The 21,175-nt window shown below is 46.6% G+C and overlaps 3 pseudogenes across 3 annotated transcripts; all 3 read left to right on the top strand.

Moving 5' to 3' along the window:
• The first annotated feature begins 1,296 nt into the window (after positions 1-1,296).
• Positions 1,297-2,091, top strand: LOC309629537 (proline-rich protein 23C pseudogene; annotated as a pseudogene). Its single transcript has one exon. The product of its transcript is annotated as a proline-rich protein 23C pseudogene (transcript).
• A 6,052-nt stretch (positions 2,092-8,143) lies between these two features.
• Positions 8,144-9,181, top strand: LOC309629579 (proline-rich protein 23C pseudogene; annotated as a pseudogene). Its single transcript has one exon. The product of its transcript is annotated as a proline-rich protein 23C pseudogene (transcript).
• Positions 9,182-17,167: 7,986 nt separating this feature from the next.
• On the top strand, positions 17,168-18,118 carry LOC309629535 (proline-rich protein 23C pseudogene; annotated as a pseudogene). Its single transcript has one exon. The product of its transcript is annotated as a proline-rich protein 23C pseudogene (transcript).
• The last annotated feature ends 3,057 nt before the right edge of the window (positions 18,119-21,175 follow it).

Genomic DNA, 21,175 nt, shown 5'->3' with positions numbered 1-21,175 from the left:
CCAGTGCCGGCCAAGTCACAGACCACTAGGTTAAATGCCCATGGAGAGAGGCCTGATTGAAATGGAATTGTGTGGAAAGGAATGCGATGAGGCCCTAAGAATGAGAGTATACAGGAGACTCTGTCGTATCAAAAGGGACAGAGTGAGCAACCGCGTGCTTAAAGGACGAGGCTGGACGGAAGGGTTCCTCGGTCCTCTGCCACCATGCGCAAGGATTCCGCATTCCGAAATCAGCGTGGAGTGTTTTCCCCTGTTAATACTGGAGAGGAAGCTTAGCTACACCTTCCCTTGGCCGCCAGGATCCACGGCGTAGACGTGCGTCTCAAGTGACACCCAGATCAGAGGTGCTGCCGCCTGCATCTTCTGGAGGGGAGTCTGACGCGTCAGACCCAGCTCTGCTAGTTCCGGCCTCCTGGGCAAATTGGTTGGTCCTTCTTCATGACGTTTTCATCACGTGTCCATGGGCTACAACAACTACACCTCTCAGGTGTAGTTTAGGTCCCATTAGAGAAAGTGAACTCGTGGTTCAGTTGATGCAAGTATCACCATGACCATCGTTGTGCTCAAGGGATAGATATATCAATAGAAGTTGATCATGCAGCGGCTGCTATTAAGAGCCTTACTCCTAAGACTGCTTTCCCTTTCAAGACCGCTGGGCGGATCTGAGCGTCCTTGACAGCTTTGGCCCAGGGAGACTTTAAGGATGCCATCCCAGACTCACCCCCAGTATGGGACCCAAAGAAAAGAGGCCAGGATGCGTCCGGGGCGGGGCTTCCGCGGGAGGAGGGACCTACACTGGACCCTGGAAGCCTAGCCCTAGAGGGGCAGGATGGTTCGGGGAGCCCCCTGCAGGCCTCTAAGAGTAGTTCCCTACAGTGAACTCTTCCCCCCACAGAGCCAGGGCTGTCTATCACAAGGCTGGGCTACCACGACTTCTACAGGGGCGGAGCCTCGGAGGGGGCGGAGCCTGACGTGAGGATGTATTAGTTGCGTCCCTAGCTGCACTGGTCTCACTTGCAACAGCTTTGGCCATGGCTTGTGGGTGTGTCGAGGAGCGGGCTTCGGTGAGCAGGGAGCTGAGGTGCCGGACGCGGCTCTCCTGGCAGCCTGCACTGTGGGACTCCTGGGAGGCGGCCCCAGAGCTCCGAGGACTAGCCCTGCATCGCGCCGTTTCTGGGCCCCACCCGGCCCGCCTCGGCTTGCCTCACCCGTCGTGGAAACGCGTCACGGCGTGCAGGACCGAGCGCCTCCTCGCCCTCTGCCAGGCCCCGGGAGCGCCGTCCGTCGGTCGAGGAGATGGGCAGCCGGCCCCGCAGCCCCAGCGCGTCCCGTGCGGCCCGGTGGGGACCGCAGGCCGGAGGACCCGGCCCTGCCAAGCGCCGCCGAACGGAGTAGCCCGCGGGCCCGGAGTCCAAGTCCGAGTCCGAGGTGGCTCCCAGCCTGGACAACGTGCCCGAGTCCCCAGCTGTGAGCACGCTCACCTCCGTGCTGGTCCTGTCCGCCGGCTGTGCCCTGCACCTGCCCCTGGACCATGTCGAAGTGCTGTTGGAGGCCGAGCCCACGTCCATGAGGCAAGTGTCTCTCAGAGATCACATCCTCCTGCTGGTCCACGAGGGTCTCCTGGGCTCGGGTGTGGAAGTTCCGTGGGTACAGGGCCTGGAACGGGCCGCTTTCCTGAGCGCTCCCGGGGAGTACATGGCCCTGGAGCCGGGATTCTTGTGCGCAGCTGTCCCAGAGATCGCCTGCCACGAAGAGGCCAAGGAGGAGGACGCGGATGCGGACGCTGAGTTCCCGCAGCCTGGGATGGATGCTGAAGCCGGCTGCGACGCTGGGCTCTGCAGTCCCGCCACAAGGGTGTCGGGCCCCGACGTGCAGGGCTTCCTCCCAGAGCCCTGGCCTCGGGCACCCAACCCCAGTCCAGAGAGAGGCTCTCCTCACCACGACAACAACCTGGACTTGCACCTTCCAGAGCCCTTCCCTGACTTACCACTCCAACCTCTACCTCCCTCTCCTTGTTCGGGTCCCCACGAGTGCCCCCAACGCCCTCACGGTCCACGTCGCAAGGTCCGGAGATGCCTGATGTTGGAATGAACTGCCCCTCCCCCAGGCCCAGCCACCAATCCTCCACACCAGGCTGGGGACCACGACAGAGTCTTCTGATGACGCCTGTGTGTACATTGCCCACCCGACAAGCATCACAAGGGCCAGATGCGTTTTGGATGCACGCTGCATTGCAGAATTTTGCATCCATGGCTGACTAGAACCCTGGGAAGGAAGCTCACCCTGGCACAGAAAAGCATCTTGAAATAGAGTGTGCTTTCAGACAGCCCGACTGCTGCTTAGGTTTTCTCTAGGGAGGGCACCCTTAAGCAGCTCTACCCCACCCACACACCCCAATTTCCCTTCAAACCCAATGGTCAGCACTTTTCTCTAAAGAGGCATCCTTTCCCAGGCACCCTACCACTGCCCCTTCCCCTCCCCAATAGAGTAATTGTTAACTCTCTTTTGACCACAGGGTTTGGTCCCTAGTGTCCGTGCTAGTTTATGACAACCCTCTGCCCAGTGTGAACTTTTCTGGATGGCGGCTGTCACCTCTTTGTGTGTGTGTGTATGTGTGTGTATGTATCCCACCTCCTCTTTATCTGTTGGTCTGTGGATGGGCACTAGGGTTGCTTCCATGTTTTGGCTATAGTCAGTAGTGCTGCTAGAAACATCCGGGTTCATATATCATTTCTAATGAGTGGTTTGGTTGTTTTCGGGATGTGTATCCAGGAGTGGAATGGCTGGATGACATGGTGGCTCTCTTTGTAGTGTTTTGAGGAAGCTTTATGCTGTTCTGCATAGTGGCTGCCCCAATTGCCATTCCCACTAACAATGTACGGGGCTTCCCTATTCTCCACCTCCTTGCGAAGATTTCTTATTTGGAGCCTGTTGAATGCTAGCCACTGTGACAGGTGTGAGGTGATATGTCATGGCTGTTTGGATTTGCATTTCTCTAATGATTAGCGATGTGGAGCATCTTTTCAGGTGCCTGATAGCCATCTGCCTGTCATCTTTGGAAAAAGAAGTGTATTCCAATGTTCTGCCTATGTTTCGACTGGGTTGTTGGTTGGTTGGTTGGTTGGTTGGTTGGTTTTCCTCCTATGGAGCCGTATGAGCTGTTTATACGTTTGGATTCACCCCTTGTCGGTCATTTCACATGCAGATATTGTGTCCCATTTTTAGGTTGCCTTTTCGTTTTGTCGATGGTCTCCTTTGCTGTGCGAAAGCTTTGAAGTTCAACTAGGTCCCCTGTGTTTAGGTTTGCTTAGATGACTTTTGCCTGAGGAGACAGAGCCCTTGCCAAAGAGAGTGCTACGATTTATGTCCAAGAGTGTTCTGCCAGTGTCTCATCGAGGAGTTTTAGGGATTCAGGTCTCACCTTTAGGTCTTTCACCCATTTTGAGTTCAGGTTTGTGGAAGGTGTGTAGAAATGTTCTAGTCTCATTGTTTTCCATATAGGTGTCCAGTTTTGCCTGCACCACTTGTGGAAGAGACTGTCTGTTGTCAGTTGTGTACTCGTGCCTCCTATGTCGTCGACTCATTGACCGTAGCTGCCTGGGTTTACTTCTGGGCCCATTTCTGGGCTCTCTGTCCTTTACCATTGAGTTCTGTGTCTGTTTCTGTGCCAGTAGAAGACTGTTTTGATTTCTGTAGCTTTGTGGTTTGGTCTGAAGCCTGGGAGCATGGTAGCTCCAGCCGTCTTCTTTGCTTTGGCCATGCTGGGTCTATGCTGGGTCTTGTGTGCCTCCCTACAAATTTTAGGAATATTTGTACTAGTTCTAAGAAAGACGTCATGGGTATTTTGCTAGGGATTGCCTTCAGTCTGTAGATTGCTTCAGGTTGTATGGCCATTTGAACAATCTTAATCCTTGCAATCCCAGAGCTCGGGCTCTCTTTCCATTTCTATGTATCATCTTCTATTGGGTTCGTCAGTGTTTTACAGTTTTCAGAATATAGGTCTTTCACCTCATTGGTTAAGTGTATCCCGAGGTGTTGAATTCTTTTAGGCATGATTTGCGAAGGCATTCTTCTTCTCGTGCTTTTTCTTTTTCTTTCAGGGAGTTCCTTCATTTTTTATGGAAAAGCAGTATGTTTTTGTGTATTCATCTTGTACGCTGTGAGTTTGTGGAAGTCTTTTTGTAGTGCCGATACTTTCGGCATGGTGAATTTAATGTTTTTCTATTTCCAAAGTATTATATCATCTGAAAATAGTGACAATTCTCCTTCTTCATGTCAAATATGTATTCCCTTTATTTCATGGTTTTACCCGATTTCTGTGGCTAGGACTTCCAATACTCTTTTTTTCCCGTTTTTAAAATTAATTTTTATCAGAGTATATTTGCTTTACAATGTTGTGTGAGTTTCTCCTGTACAGCAAAGTGATTCAGATATACATATACATATATCCCCTCATTTTTGGATCTTCTTCCCATTAAGTCACCACAGAGCAATGAGTAGAGTTCCCTTTGCTATACAGAATGTTCTCATTAGTTATCTATTTTATACATAGTATCAATAATGCCAGTACTCTTATTAATAGAAACTGCAAGAGGGGCATTACCATTATTCTGCTTCAGGCAAATACAACAGGGTTGCTGTACAAGAAATGTTTGAAGCTGTCCTTTCTTATACAACATTTTCATATAAAAGCCTGTATTGTGTGTTGGAAAGAGTCTCTCCAATAAAAGGTAGAAGAGACAATGTACTTTGCTGATGACAATACCAAATCGCAATAAGCTCTAACATATTGCAGAAGAAGACCCACCATACTTTGCCATTCCAGGAAGAAAACTAATTCCCTGTGTTAAGTTTGTAAATATTGATACATAGAAAAGCATCTTCTCACATCAATAGTGGATTAGTAGTTTGTGGGGAGTTGAAGGGAGCTACAGCTTTAACTATGCTGTTTAGATTTTCTAAAATATGCATCCAGGTATTATTCCTAAAGTGAATAAAAATAAATAGGAATTTGAAAAAGCTAGTTATGCATTCTTGGGGAATAACAGAATGGCCCTCATTAGAGCCAATGTCAAGAGTACTGTCAGGCTGGTGCCCTGGGCCTGTGCCTTAGAGTCTCAAATGGTAGTACAAAGCATTCACTGTGCCCAGATGACCAATGTTGCAAAAAGTCCTGAGTCTCACTCGGTGATATCCATCTTGTGCCTGGCTTCCTGTGCCCAAATTCTGTCACATTTCCTCTCCCAGTGGGACTGTAGAGAGCCATCGTGTACCCTACCCAGGACCAGGATTTATTTGCTAATTGTGTCCCACAGTGGTTCAAGCAGTTCATACTGTTTGAATAGTCAGTATTGATTGACACCAAGAAAGCCCAGTGAGTGGGCCTGATAAACCACCCTGACGTTATTTGGGCGTCTAGAGTAAACAAAAATAAGGCAGAAGGAAAGGTATCTGATCTGGTGCACAGCAAGCCATTTCTAAATTACTTAGAGGTCATGCCATGAAAACACCTGGACCAGTACTTTCTAACAGATCAGACCCCTTTTTAGGACGATGATGATGATATTGGTTACCATTCATTGGATGTCGGTTACATGCCAGGCACTGTTCAAGATTCTGAGAACAGGGCTTTACACTGTGAAGTTGGAAAGGCAGATTATAAACATAATAAGCAGTAAATAGCTACTATTTACTAAGCATTTACCGTGTTCCAAGAACATTTTACATACATTATCTCACAACCCCCCTGCACAGTAGATGGCATTCTCCCCACTTCACACGTAGGAAACTAAGGTTAGAGAAGGTGAAAGGACTTCCTGTGATCACCCAGTTATAAAGGGTCTGACCCGAAGAGGAACTTGGGAGTGTCTATACCAGACCCCCAGTAACTGCCTTTGTCTCAGGACAGGACCACATTTCCTTGGGAGGGGAGCTCACAGTGAGGACTCACAGGGCCCAGGACAATGATGACCCCAGACGTGAGACTATTGAGGTCAGTAAAGCCGTGGACAAGAGGTGGTGGTACAAGGCAGGGACAGTAGCCACCACATTCAGGGCCCCAATACTGATTATGCCAAGAGCCCTGAGCTACACCTGGTGTCCTGGCCAGGTTTTGGCTCCTCCATCTGTCCCTTAAAACAAAGCATGTTCACACTCACTCTCCTGAATGGAGCCCCCATTATTCCCTGATCATGGTACGTTCAAGTGTTGCCCACAGAATTCTCCAGGACCAAATTAGTTGTTTCCTGAAAGCTCCCTAACATCTCCCTCCATCTCCCCACCCCACCCTCTGTCCAAACAATAGGAGCACAGCAGCTGCTCCCATCACCTGGGAACATAGAGATAGGTGCCAGCGACATCACTTTCACCCCATGAGAACTCAGGTTCCTGGCAGGGCCCACCAAGCCAGTGTATGGCCCCTGAATGTTCCCCGCAGCCAGAGTCTTGACCTAAGCAGGGGAATTTCTTGGCCAGCAGCCAAAAACATGGGACATGCAGCCATGAGTGAATACAGGCAGTAGTGTAGGGGAAACTCCTGAATGCAGGCCCAGGAAGTTTGAGTTCTCTTCATGACATTGTCACCAACAAGCAGGGACAGGACCTCAACCATAAACCTCTCTGTTCCTGAACCTCTCAAATGCTGAATGAAAACAAGTTCAGTGATCTTAAACTTTCTGCCAAAACAGAATCTTTGTGCAGGTGCGTACAAGGAATTTTTATGCCCATGGCTCCCAGAATTCTGATCATTGGTTCTGGGATGTGGCAAAGAAACTGCATTTTACACTAACTGGACAGAGAAGGCCCGTGTCTGCCAATTCATAGATCACTAGCTTAAATGCCCATCAAGGGAAGCCTGATTTTAACAGAATTCTGTACAAAGGAATGCTATGTGGCCCTAAAAATGAGAACATACAAGCTATTTTATAAAAAGGGACAAAGTGAGCAATCACATGGTTGAAGGACAGGAAAGGAAATGTTTCACATTACTCTGAAACCAGATGAAAGTATTACCCATTCCAAAGTAATTATAGAGTGTTTTCTCCTATTAACTCTGGATAAGCTGTTGAGACACACCTTCCCTTTACCAATACCATCTGCCGATAGACTCAACTTTAAAGTGACACCCAGATCAAAGGCACTGCCGCCTGCATCATCTTGAGGGGAGGCTGACGCGTCAGACCCAGATCTGCTAGTTCCGGGCTCTGGCCAATTGCCTCTTCCTTTGGCATGACCTTTTCATCATTTGTCAATTGGACTACAACAGATACACCTCTCAAGTGTAGTGTAGGTCAATTTAGAGAATGTGAACTGTTGGTTTAGTTAATGGAATTATAACAATGACCATCATGCTAAACTGATAGATATATAAGTTGATCCTGCAGCGACTGCAATAAAGACCCTCAATCCTAACATCTCTTTCCCTTTCGACACGGCTGGGAGGATCTGACAGTCATTAACAACTCAGGTAAACAGAAGCTTGGGGATGCCATCCCCAACACACTCCACTTTTGGACCAAAAGAAGATAAAAGGTCACTTCCAGGGCGAGGTCTCAGGGGACAAGGGAACTGCATCTCACTGTCCTGGTGCAATGTTCCACTGGTAGGACTTGAAATTTAATCGGTTTTCTGGTTAAGGATTTCTACATCTGATGTCAACACGAGGAAAGCCAAGAATTCGACCCAGGAAGCCTAGTCCTAGAGCGGCACGACTGCTCAGCCCTGCTGAGGCCTATAAAAGTATTTCTCTAGAGTAAACTTCCCACTACTGCCAGGGCTATTGGGCGACACAGAGGCCTCCACTTCTAGGGGCAGAGCCTAGGAAGGGGCGGGGCTTAGCGTGAGGATGCTTTGCGACTCAGGTTCCGCCGGCGTCACTCACAACATCCTTGGCCCACTCCTGTGCAAACCAGTCCACGTGAGGACCTGAAGATTCACACACGCAAAGCCGAGCCCAGCAGCTCCCCTAGAAGCCAGGACCGAGAGGCGCCCCTGGAGCTCCGAAGTTTTGAACCGCGTCGCCTAGTCCTGCACCACAGAGACCTGGCCCACCTCACCTGTCAATCAGGAATCACTGCCTGCAGGACCAACTCCACCTCGCTCTTTGCTTGGCCCAGGGAGCGCCGCCCGCGCCGCCATTGGGATGATGGGCAGCCGGCCCCGCAGCCCCAGCGCCTCCCCTGCGGACCAGTGGGGACCGCAGCCTGGAGGACCGGGCCCTGCCAAGCACCGCGAAAGGAGGAGCCCGCGGGCCCCGAGTCCAAGTCCAAGGCGGCGCCCAGCCTGGACAACCTGACCTGGCCCCCAACTGCGGACACGCTCATCTTCTTGGTGGTCCTGCCCGCTGGCTGTGCCCTGCACGTGCCCCTGGACGACGTCGACGTGGTGCTGGAGCCCGAGCCAGCGTCCGTGAGGCAAGTGTCTCTCGGAGATCGCATCCTCATGCTGGTCCCTAAGGCCCTGGTGGGCTCGGGCATCGAACACCCCTTGGGACAGGGCCTGGAACGGGGCGCTTTCCTGCTCACTCCCGGGGAGTACATTACCCTGGAGCAGGGATACTTCTGCTCAGCTGTCCCAGAGATCACTGCCAAGAAGAGGCCAAAGGGAGGATGCGGACATGGATGCTGAGTTCCTGCCACCCGGGATGGATGCCACAGCCGGCTCCGTTGCTGGGCTCCGCCTTTCTGCTGGAAGTGTGCTTGGCTTCTACCTGTTGGGCCTAGTCTCAGAGCCGTCCCCTTGGACCCCCAACCCTAGCCCAGAGAGACGCTCTCCTCACCACGATGACAATCTGGACTTGCACCTTCCAGAGCCCTTCTCCGACTCACCACTCCAACCTCTACCTCCCTCTCCAAGTCCAGGTCCTCACCAGCGTCCCCAACGCCCTCATGGTCCTCCACGCAAGGCCCGGAGATGCCTGTTCCCTGAATCAACTGCCTCCCACAATTCCTGGCCAATTGAACGGGGACCAGGATAGTCTTCTGATATTGGCTGTGTGTGCATTGCACACACTGTAAGAATCACAGGAACAGATGCTTTATGGATGCAGGCTGCACTGCAGAATTTTGATCAGTGACTGACTAAAACACCTGAAAGGAAGCTCACCCGGGCAAAGAAAAGCCGCTTGAAATACAGTGTGCTTTCCGACAGCCAGACTGCTGCTTAGATTTCCTCTAGGGAGGGCACTCTTTTTTTTTTTTTTTTTAAAGCACTTTTCTTTTTTTATAGCTACTTTATTTATTTATTTTATTTTATTTTTGGCTGTGTTGGGTCTTCGGTTCGTGCGAGGGCTTTCTCTAGTTGAGGCAAGTGGGGGCCACTCCTCATCGCGGTGCGGGGACCGCTCTTCATTGCGGTGCGCGGACCTCTCACTATCGCGGCCCCTCCCGTCGCGGGGCACAGGCTCCAGACGCGCAGGCTCAGTAGTTGTGGCTCACGGGCCCAGCTGCTCCGTGGCATGTGGGATCTTCCCAGACCAGGGCTCGAACCCGTGTCCCCTGCATTAGCAGGCAGATTCTCAACCACTGCGCCACCAGGGAAGCCCCTAGGGAGGGCACTCTTAACCAGCTCTACCCGCCTCCACCTCCCAGTTTGCTTCAAACTTAAGCGACAGCACTTTTCTCTAAAAAGCCATCCTTTCCCAGGCACACTACCACTGCCCCTTCCACTCCTTTTCTGGTCGATAGAGTAATTGCTAAATTTCTTTTGTCTACATGGTTTTGTCCCTAGTGTCTGTGATAGTTTGACTACCCTCTGCCCATTGTGAACTTTTCTGGATGTTTTTCCCTCCTGAGATGAGTCATGCTCTGAATAATGGACTGTATTTTGGCAAAATAATAATTATATTTGAAATTTTATGTCTCCTTTTTGCTGAGGCTGGGGCAAGTCAATGGAATCCTTTTACAGGCTTCCTTGTTCTTTGAACAAACTAGATCATTTACACATTGTGGTAGGACTAAATCACAAGGGAAATTTAGATCTTTTAACTCTTGATCGACAACCAGGGAAAAATAGAAGGGAGCTGCAGTGTACTCCAGGGGCATGACTGTCCAGGTATGTTGTTGTCCTCTCCAGGTAGCAAAATCATATTGACTGCCTTGGTCTAGAGGCAAACGAAAAAAAGGCAGAGCAAAGATACATTAGAGTGAAGCAAGTGGCTTCAGGTGGAATTGATGATAGGATGGTATTTGGGTTAATTTCTGTCAGGTAGTGAGGTATACATATTTTGTCGATGGCCTTAAGGTGTTGAACAAATCAAAATCCTTGTCTGTTTGGCTTCATTTCTTGCTGGATGAGAGTGTTACAAAGGCAGTGCATGGGAAGACCTTTGTAGAAGGCATTCAACTATACGTTTGAGCTCTTCTTTTGGCATCAAGGGGTATTGTGGGAAGTTTGGGTAACAACTTGGTAGAATGTATCTGAACTTTAATAAGTTCTGCTCCCATTATTTTACCTCTTTTTCTTTTTTCCCATTATTTTTTCTATATCAGGGGAATATCTAGCCGATAGAGGGTCAGATTTGGTGTCAAAATCTGGGGTATTTATCAAATAGAGTGGGAATGCAAAGGTATACTCAGAACAGAGTCAATTGGCTATGAACAGAGAGGTCCTCTGAAAACTCAAGAAATATTCCCTCTGGTGTGCTTCTAATATAACAATTCTCTGTGTAAAGTTAAGTTCTACCCTGTTAGATTGGCAGGTGTGTTGTCACAGAGCAGGAAGGAATGTTTCCAGTCAAAGGGCTCAAGGGTTTCATATAAAGGCTGGGAGACAGGGAAAATCTGTGCGTTATTTGAAAAATTGATCATGTGTGTGGGGCGTTTACGCCAAGGAAGAGGCTGAGCAAAGGTGGCAGGGTTTATTACAGAAAGAGTAGCAGTTGTATTGAAGGACTTACACTAATAAGTTTCAGATCTTATTCAAAAGATACAATAATCAAGACAGTGTGCTATTGGCACATGAATAGTCATACAACAGGTCAATGGAACAGAATTATGAGTCAGAAACAAATCTTTACATTGATGGTCAATTTAGTTCTGACAAAAGTGCCAAGACAATTAAATGTAAAAGCCATAGTCTTTTTAACAATTGAATCATCACATTCAAAAAAACCCTTAAACTATTAGTTTACACCATACCCACATACAAAACCACAAATTGGATGAAAGACCTAGATGTAAAAACTAAAGCTATTAATTTCTTCAAAAAAAAGGGGGGAAATCTTTATGACCTTGGTTGGGCAGAAGGTTCTTAGATACAACACCAAACTTACAATCCATTTTTTAAACTTGGTATTCTGAAAGTCATCAAAATTTTAAACACATGCACATCAAAAGTCACCAATAAAAATTTTTAAAATAAACCTATAACTAATATAATGTTATATGTCAATTATATCACAATGAAACAATGGAGGAAAGTCCATAAAATGGGAGAAAATATGTGCAATCACATATCAGATAAAGGACTTGTATCCAGAATATATAAAGAACTTTTACAACTCAAAAATAAGGCAAATGAGAGAATTTTTAAATGGACAAAAGATTTGAATAGATATTTAACCATAAAAGATACACAACATAGGCTTAGCTAATACACTCATGAGAAGATATTCAATGTCATTAGTCATTAGAGAAATGCAAGTTAAAGCCACAATGACATACCAAAACACACTCACTAGAATGGCTATAATCAAAGAAGACAGACAATACCAAGTTCTAGTGAGAATGAGGAAAGAGTGAAACCCACATGCATTGCTGGTGAGAACGTCAAACTGTACAGCCATTCTGGAAAGTGGAACGTAAACTTGCCATTTGACCCAAGAATTCCATTCCTTGGAATCTATGCAAGAGACCTGAAAACATATGTCCCCACAAAGACATGTATAGGAGTGTTCATAGCAGCATTACTCATAATAGCCCCCAAATAGAAATGATCCAAATGTCCAAATACTGATGAATGTATGGAAATGCAAATGTGGTATTTCCATACAAGAGATACTACTCCTCAAGTAAAATGAAAGAACATATACAACATGCTACAACATGGATAAACCATGGATAACAGCTGCTACAACAGGAATAAACTACCAAAACAGTATATTAACTGAAACAAGCCAGATGCAAAAGACTACACATTGAATGATTCATTTCTATGAAATATCCAGTAAAAAGGCAAATTTATAGACAGAGGCAATCAGCGATTATCTTGGTCTGGGGTTTTGAGAAAGGATTTAATGCAAATAGGCATAAGGGAACTTTCTGAGGTAATGAAGATGTTCTAAAACTGGCTGTGGTGATGATTACCCAAAGTTATGATAACCCAAAGTTATCCATAACTTTACTAATAAGCATTAAATTGAAAAAAGAAAAATTAACATCACCTGTAAGGAACAAGTGGATGTGATGTGTCTCCAGAGAAAGACACAGGATCATTTATTACTTTTCAAGGCAAAAATATTTATATAATTTTACTCTTATCATGAGGAAACATCAGAGAATCTCAAATTGAGGAACACTAAGAAATAACTACTTATAATTTTCAAAAATATTAATGGCTTGAAAAACAGCAGAAGGCTAAGGAACTATTCCAGATAAAAGTTAACTAAGGAGACATGACACCTGAAAGAAATGCATGATCCTAACCTGCATCTTATAGGCAAAAAAAAAAAAAAAAAGAAAGAAAAAAAGGGGGGTGGTTAATTGCATGAAAGTAGACCAAAGGTACAAACTTCCACTTATAAGATAAATAAGTACTAAGGATGTAATGTATAGCACACTAACTATAATTCACACTGCTGAGTTAAGAGAATAAATCTAAAGAGTTCTCATCACAAGACAACAATTTTTTTCTATTTCTTTAATTTTGTACCTATAGGAGATGAGGGACTTTAACTAAACTTATTGTGGTAATCATTTCATGATGTATATAAGTCAAATCATTATGCTGTACACCTTAAACAAACAGTGCTGTATGTCAATTACATCTCAATAAAGCTGGAAGAAAAAATAATACTAAATTTAAAATTTTTAAATAGATAACAGAGATAGAGATATATAATAAAGGATATTGTTAGTATAATTGACAAAATTGGAAAATGGATTATGGATTAAAGCATGGCAGCAATGTTAAATTTTTCTTAAATTGATAACTGTTCTAAAATATATATGAGAGAATATTAGTGTTAGGAAATACACACTGAACAATTCTGGGGAAGAGAGTCTGAATATATACAACTTACTCTCTAATGATTCAAGGAACAAATATTTATGTATGTTTATTTTTATCTATCTATCTATATAAACATACATATCCTGTGGTCTTTCTGAGAGACAGGAATAAAGAATGATACAGCAAATGTGGCAAAGTGTTAAAAGTTAATAGAGGATAAATGAGAATTCTTTACATTGTTTTTGCACTGTTTCTGTTAAGTTTGGAAATATTTCAAAATAATGCATTAAATATTCAATAAAACAGCAGGACATTGATAATTCTTTGACATGACATTTATTTCTGAGCAATATGCTTAATAGGCAAACACTAGCAGGAGTCCCACCAAAGTCTAGAACAAGAAAAGATGCCACTCTTCCAATAATATTTGACATTGTACTGGCGATACTAGCCAACAAAATCAGACAAGAGAAAGAAATTAGATGTTTAAAATCTTAAAGCGAAGAAAAAGACCATTTGCAAACCATATGTATGTAAACCTAAAAAAAAACTGAAAAAATATAAGAGAATTCCATAAGAAAGCTGAATTCAAAATTAAGATACAGAAATCATTGTCTGTCACTTATAACACAGAAGCTGAAGTCCTTGGTTAAAAAAAACAAAAAAAACCCAAACTGTATTTGGCTTCAGCCTCAGCCTTTAAAAGGCCAAATAACTACTTCAATGACAGTTTTGTCATTCTTAAAATAGTAAAGGATTAATAATCGTGTGACAACACAGGCCATCATCGTATCAAATCATTGGGATAGCATCACTAATTCAATGCAATTCACCACTCAGTAACATGTTCCGGAAGTAAAGAAAGCTCAGCATAATATACCAGAATTGCCAGTATTACTGTGAGGTAAGCAGAGAGTGAGTGGGCCAGTACCTCATTCTGCTTCAGGCAAAGACAAAGGTGTTGCTGTACAAGAGATGTTTGAAGCTGCCTTTTCTTATACAACATTTTCATATAAAAGCTTGTATTGCATGTTGGAAAAGGTCTCTCCCATTAAAAACAGAAGGGATAATGTACTTTGTGGATGACAATACCAAACAGCAATAAGATCCAACAAATTGCAGAAAAAGACCCACAATACTTTGCCATTCGGGAAGAAAACAAATCCCCTGTGTTATGTTTGTAAGTCCATAGAAAAGGATCTTGTCACATTACTACTGGATTGGGAGTTTGTGGGGAGTTGAAGGGAGCTCCAGCTTTAACTATGCTGTTTAGATATTCTAAAATATGTATTCAGGTATTATTCCTAAAGTGAATAAAAATAAATAGGAATTTTTAAAAGCTAGTTATGCATTCTAGGGGGATAGCAGAATAGCCCTCATCAGATGGACGATCGGCAGCCATCTTGTAACCTACCCAGAACCGGGATTTATTTGCTAATTCGCCCCCATAGTGGTTCAAGCAGTTCATGTTGATTGGATAGTCAGGTTGGAATGACACCAAGAAAGCCCAATGAGTGGGCCTGATAATCCAACCTGACAGTCTTTGGACATCTTAGAGTAAACAAAAATAAGGCAGAAGGAAAGATATCTGATCTGGTGCTCGGCAAGCCATTCCTCAATTATATAGATGTTATGCCATGAAAACACCTGGACCAGTACTTTCTAGCAGATCAGACCCCTTTTTAGGATGACGATGATGATGATGATATTGTTTACCATTCATTGGATGTCGGCTACATGCCAGGCACTGTTCAAGATGATGAGAACAGGGCTGACAATGTCAAGTGGGAAAGACAGATTATAAACATCATAAACAGTAAATAGTTACTATTTACTAAGCACTTATTGTGTTCCAAGAACATTTTACATACATTATCTCACAAGCCCCCTGCACAGTAGATGGCATTCTCCCCATTTCACATGTAAGGAAACTGAGGTTAGCGAAGGTGAAATGACTTGCCCGTGGCTGACCAAGGGCATTCCTTGGTGGTCCAGTGGTTAGAACACCAAGCTTCCACTACAGAGGGGACGGGTTCAATCCCTGGTCCGGGAACTAAGATCCCAGCAGGCCTCACCGCACGGCCAATTAAAAAAAAAAAAAAAAAAGAAAGCGGCTGACCAGAGGAGGAAATCGGGTGCGACTATGCCAGGCCCCCAGTAACTGCATTTGTCTCAGGACAGGACCACATTCCCTTGGGAGGGGAGCTCACAGTGAGGATTCACAGGGCCCAGGACAATGATGAGCCCAGATGTGAGACTACTGAGGTCAGGAGAGCCGTGGACAAGAGGTGGCACAGGCTGGGACAGGAGCCACCACGTTCAGGGCCCCCATCCCTGGCCAGGCCAACAGCCCCGAGCCCCACCCTGTGTCCTGGCCAAGTTTGGGTTCCTCCTTCTGGCCCTTAAAACAGAGCATGTTCACACTCACTCTCCTGAATGGAGCCCCCATTGAACATTCCCTGACCATGGGATATTCAAGCTTCACCAACAGAATTCTCCAGGACAAAAGTAGTTCTTTCCTGCAAGCTCCCCAACATCTCCCCACTCCGCCCTCTGTCCAAACAACAGGCGCACAGCAACGGCTCCCATCACCTGGGAACATAGAGGAAGGTGCCAGTGGCATCCACATTCACCCCACGAGAACTCAGGTTCCTGGCAGGGCCCCCTATGCCAGTGTACAGCTCCTGTAAGTTCCCCCAGCCAGCATCCTGACCTAAGCAGGGGAATTTCTTGGCCCGTGGCTGAAACACTGGAAATGCAGCCAGGAGAGCGGGTGCAGGCCGGGAGTGTAGGGGAAACCCCTCAAGGCAGGCCCAGGAAGTTTGAGTTCCCTTCATGACTTTGTCACTAACAGGCTGGGATGTGACCTCAACCATAAACCGCCCTATTCCTGAACCCCTCAAATGCTGAATGAAAACAAATGCAGTGATCTTAAACTTTCGGACAAAACAAAATCTTTGTGGAGGTGCTTAAGGAGAATTCCTACGCCCATGACTCCAGGAATTCTGGGCAGTGGTTCTGGGATGCATCAAAGAATCTGCATTTTACACCAATTGGCCAGAGAAGCCCAGTGACTGCCAATTCACAAATCACTAGTTTGAACGCCCATTGAGAGAAGCCCGATTTAAATGGAATTCAGTACAAAGGAATGCTATGTGGCCCTCAAAATGAGAACATATAAGCTATTTTGTAAAAAGGGACAAAGTGAGCAATCACGTGGTTAAAGGACAGGGAGGGAAATGTTTCACCTTCCTCTGAAACCATATGAAAGTATTACCTATGCCAGAATCATTCTTGGATGTTTTCTCCTATTAACACTGGTCAGGCCGTCGAGCCACACCTTCTCTTGGCAACCACCTTCAAGGATCTGACAGTCATTGACATCACAGGCAAGGAGAGGCTTAAGGATGTCATCCAAAAATTCACCTCACTGTTGGACCAAAAGAAGTTAAAAGGTCACTTCCAGGGCGAGGTCTCAGGGGAAGAGGGAACTACGTCTCACTGTCCTGGTGCAGCTGTCCACTGGTGGGACTTGAACTTGAATCAGTTTTCCGGTTAAGGTTTTCCGTATCTGAGGTCAACACAAGGAAAGCGAGGAACTCGACCCAGGAAGCCTAGTCCTAGAGCGGCACGATTGCTCAGCCCCCTTGAGGCCTATGAAAGTATTTCTCTAGAGTAAACTACCCACCACAGCCAGGGCTACTGGGCGACACAGAGGCCTCCACTTCTAGGGGCGGAGCCTAGGAAGGGGCGGAGCTTAGCGTGAGAACGCTTTGCGACTCAGGTTCCGCCGGCGTCACTCACAACGTCCTTGGCCCACTCCTGCGCAAACCAGTCCACGTGAGGACCTGAAGATTCACACACGCAAAGACTAGCGCAGCAGCTCCCCTGGAAGCCAGGACTGAGGGATCCCGAGAGGCGCCCCCAGAGCTCCGAAGGCTCCTCCCTCGTCCCGCAGTCCTGCGCCCCACCGCCCTGCGTCGGCCTCACCTGTCAAACCGATCTGTCACTGCCTGCAGGACCCAGCCCTTCCTCGCCTTCTGCCAGGCCCCAGGCCCGCGGCGACATTGAGAAGATGGGCAGCCGGCCCCGCAGCCCCAGCGCCTCCCCTGCGGACCGGTGGGGACCGCAGCCCGGAGGACCGGGCCCTGCCAAGCGCCGGCGAACGGAGGAGCCCGCGGGCCCCGAGTCCAAGTCCAAGGTGGCGCCCAGCCTGGACAACCTGACCTGGCCCCCGACCGCGGACACGCTCATCTTCGTGGTGGTCCTGCCCACCGGCTGTGCCCTGCACGTGTCCCTGGACGACGTCGACGTGCTGCTGGAGCCCGAGCCAACGTCCGTGATGCAGGTGTCTCTCGGAGATCGCATCCTCATGCTGGTCCCCGAGGCCCTCCTGGGCTCGGGAGTGGAAGGCCCGTGGGGACAGGGCCTGGGACGGGGCGCTTTCCTGAGCGCTCCCGGAGAGTACATGGCCCTGGAGCCGGGATTCTTGTGCCCAGCTGTCCCAGACATCGCCTGCCAAGAAGAGGTCAACGAGGAGGAGGCGGATGCTGACGCCGACTTCCTGCCGGCTGGGACGGATGCTGCTGCAGTCTCGGTCGCTGGGCTCCGCCCCTCGGCTGGATGTATGTCTGGCTTCGACCTGTTGGGCCTAGTCTCAGAGCCATCCCCGCGGGCCCCCAACACTAGTCCAGAGAGAGGCTCTCCTCACCACGACGACAACCTGGACTTGCACCTTCCGGAGCCCTTCCCCGACTCACCACTCCAACCTCTACCTCCCTCTCCAAGTCCAGGTCCTCACCAGCGTCCCCAACGCCCTCATGGTCCTCCACGCAAGGCCCGGAGATGCCTGTTCCCTGAATCAACTGCCTCCCACAATTCCTGGCCAACTGAACGGGCAGCAGGAGAGGGTCTTCTGATATTGGCTGTGTGTACCTTGCACACACCGTAAGAATCACAGGAACAGATGCTTTGTGGATGCAGGCTGCACTGCAGAGTTTTGATCAGTGACTGATTAAAACACCTGAAAGGAAGCTCACCCGGGCAAAGAAAAGCCGCTTGAAATACAGTGTGCTTTCCGACAGCCACACTGCTGCTTAGATTTCCTCTAGGGAGGGCACCCTTAAGCAGCTCTACCCCCCTCCCATTCGCTTCAAACCTAAGCGCCAGCACTTTTCTCTCAAAAGCCATCCTTTTCCGGGCACCCTACCACTGCCCATACCCCTGTTCCCCCCAACCCCCTTAATAGAGTAATTGCTAAATTTGTTTTGTTTACAGGGTTTTGGACTTAGTGTCCATACTAGTTTACAGCAACCCTCTACCCAGTTTGACCTTTTCTGGATGGCAGCTCTAGCCCGTTTGGGGGAATGTAGCCAGTAGTTGTATGTGGACAAGTCTTTGTTGGATACAGAACACAGAATGGGGAACAATGACCAGGCACCCTCCTCTTTTTGAATGAGCAGGTTGGCAAATGGTTTAACTTTATTGCTGGGTTTGGGGTGGTATTTTCTCAAAAGAGCCAGCTGTTTTCCATTCTTCTTATATGCTTTTAATATATTTCTCTTGTCCTGGAAAAGTTTGTAATTCTAAAGATTCTGTGTTTTACACTTCGAAGATCCCAAATATGTTTTGTACATTACTACTAGCATATAGAAATAATTTGCTCTTATATTGGTCTGACATCCAGCAAAATTACATAATTTCTGTAACCACTTCTCTGTAGATTCTCTTGCTTGACTGATAAAGATCTCTCCAAATAATGAGAGTATGTCTCTTTTTTTTGAGAAGCCTCTTACATCTTATTTTTCCTTAATGTTTTTAGAAAATAAATTTATTTATTTACTTTTATTCATTTATTTTTGGCTGCGTTGGGTCTTCGTTGCTGTGTGCGGGCTTTCTCTAGTTGCGACGAGCTGGGGCTGCTCTTTGTTGCAGGGCGCGGGCTTCTCATTGCGGTGGCTTCTCTTGTTGCGGAGCATGGGCTCTTGGCGCGTGGGCTTCAGTAGTTATGGCACGCAGGCTTCAGTAGTTGTGGCTCATGGGCTCCAGAGCACAGGCTCAGTAGTTGTGGTGCATGGGCTTAGCTGCTCCGTGGCATGTGGGATCTTCCGGGACCAGAGCTCGAACCCGTGTCCCCTGCATTGGCAGACGGATTCTTAACCATTTCATCACCAGGGAAGTCCCTCCTTAATCTTTTTTATTGGATATTACTTCAAATCCACGTTGACTGGTATAGTCAATAGGGTCATCCCTTTCTTTCTTTCTTTTTTTTTTTTTGAAGTATAGTTGATTTACAATATTAGTTTTTGGTGCTCAACAAAATAATTCAATATTTTTATAGATTATATTCCAGTTAACTTTATTACAAAAAGTGGGTATATTTTCCTCTGCTGTACAATATGTCCTTATTCCTTACTTACTTTATACACAGTAGTTTTAATCTCTCAGTCCTCTACCCTATCTTGTTCCTCCCTCCCCTCTCCCCGGTGACAACCATTACTTTGTTCTCATTATCTGTGAGTCTGTTTCTGTTTTATTCTATGCATTTATTTGTTTTATTTTTTAGCTTCCACATTGAGTGATAACATAGAGTATATGTCTTTCTCTGACTAATTTCATTAAGCAGAGTACACTCTAGGTCCATCCACGTTGTTGCAAATGGCAGAACTCCATTCTCATCAGACTGGCATCCATTTGCACACACTTTGCAGTGGGTATTCAATAAAACCAAATGAGGTTTTCTTCTCCTGATTTTCTTTTGACCTGAAAGTTTGGCTTTAATCCAGAAAGAGTGTTCTCTTTGGTGTCAGGTGGTGGAGGCTCTGGAGTCTGCATTCAGAGAAGTCATGTTGGGGCCTAAGTCATGAGATGTACAAGCACCTCATTTACCCACCATTGCCAGCTCTTATGGGGTAGTTTAAGTGTAGAGCTTCTACTCTTCCAGGAAACATGCCTGCTTCTTACATGTTGTCTCATTCAACTCCTCATAGCTTCACTAAGGAGGATTTGGCTTGAACAAAATTGTGGATTTGAGAGGCTCCTTCGATAAGAAGGGGAGAAGATTTCTCAGTTTCAATGGGCAGCATATTTTGATTTGGTATAAGGAAGCTTCCAAACAAAACTCTGAATCAAAAGCTGCTTCATTAAAACATTCTCTGGCCAAAGCTAATGACCAATTTGAAAGACAACTAGACTTATTTCTCTATTAAGTCCTCCAGTTGCTTTTCCCAGATCTCCCTGTGCCTCTTCTCCTGCCATTCTCTCTCCTTCTGAATTCCACTGACTCCTCTTTTAATTCCCCTTGTCCAGGTCCCCTGCCTTTGCCCAACAAACCTCCCAAGAATCCAAAATGCCAGCTGCCTCTGAAGATCCACCCCCATGCACCAGGTATTCAGACAACTTCAGAGCTTAAACCTTGGACCTGAGCTGAATTAAGAGCTATTTGTAAAAATGTCTCTAAATTCAGACAAGACCAGCAAATATTCAGAGAAGAATTTAGCGTTCTTTTGGGTGCATAAGCCCCAGACTTGTCTTGACACAAATCACTCATACACATATTGGTCAGAACTGCCGATGCTCATTTCTGGATGGTAAAGCAGACTGGACTGACCCAGGAAAGGACCTGCAGGATCTCTCTTGCCACAATAAACCTAAGGGTTCAAAAACAAGCCTGAAAAGTTGGGCAAAGTCTCCTAAAAATCATACCTGAAACATTTCCAATAAAAATCAATGCAACTGCTACTCTTTCTATAATAAACCCTGCCACCTTTGCTCAGCCTCTTCCTTGGCATAAACGTCCCACACACGTGATCAGTATTTCAAATAACGCACAGATTTTCCCTGTCTCTCAGCCTTTATATGTAACCCTTGAGCCCTTTGACTGGAAACATTCCTTCCTGCTCCGTGACAACACACCTGCCAATCTAACAGGGTAGAACTTAACTTTACACATAGAATTGTTATATTAGAAGCACACCAGAGGGAATATTTCTTGAGTTTTCAGAGGAGT

Source organism: Balaenoptera borealis (genome assembly GCF_965194805.1).
Source record: "Balaenoptera borealis genome assembly, chromosome: 5".
Classification (NCBI taxonomy): domain Eukaryota; kingdom Metazoa; phylum Chordata; class Mammalia; order Artiodactyla; family Balaenopteridae; genus Balaenoptera; species Balaenoptera borealis.
This window is presented reverse-complemented; position numbering and strand designations above follow the sequence as displayed.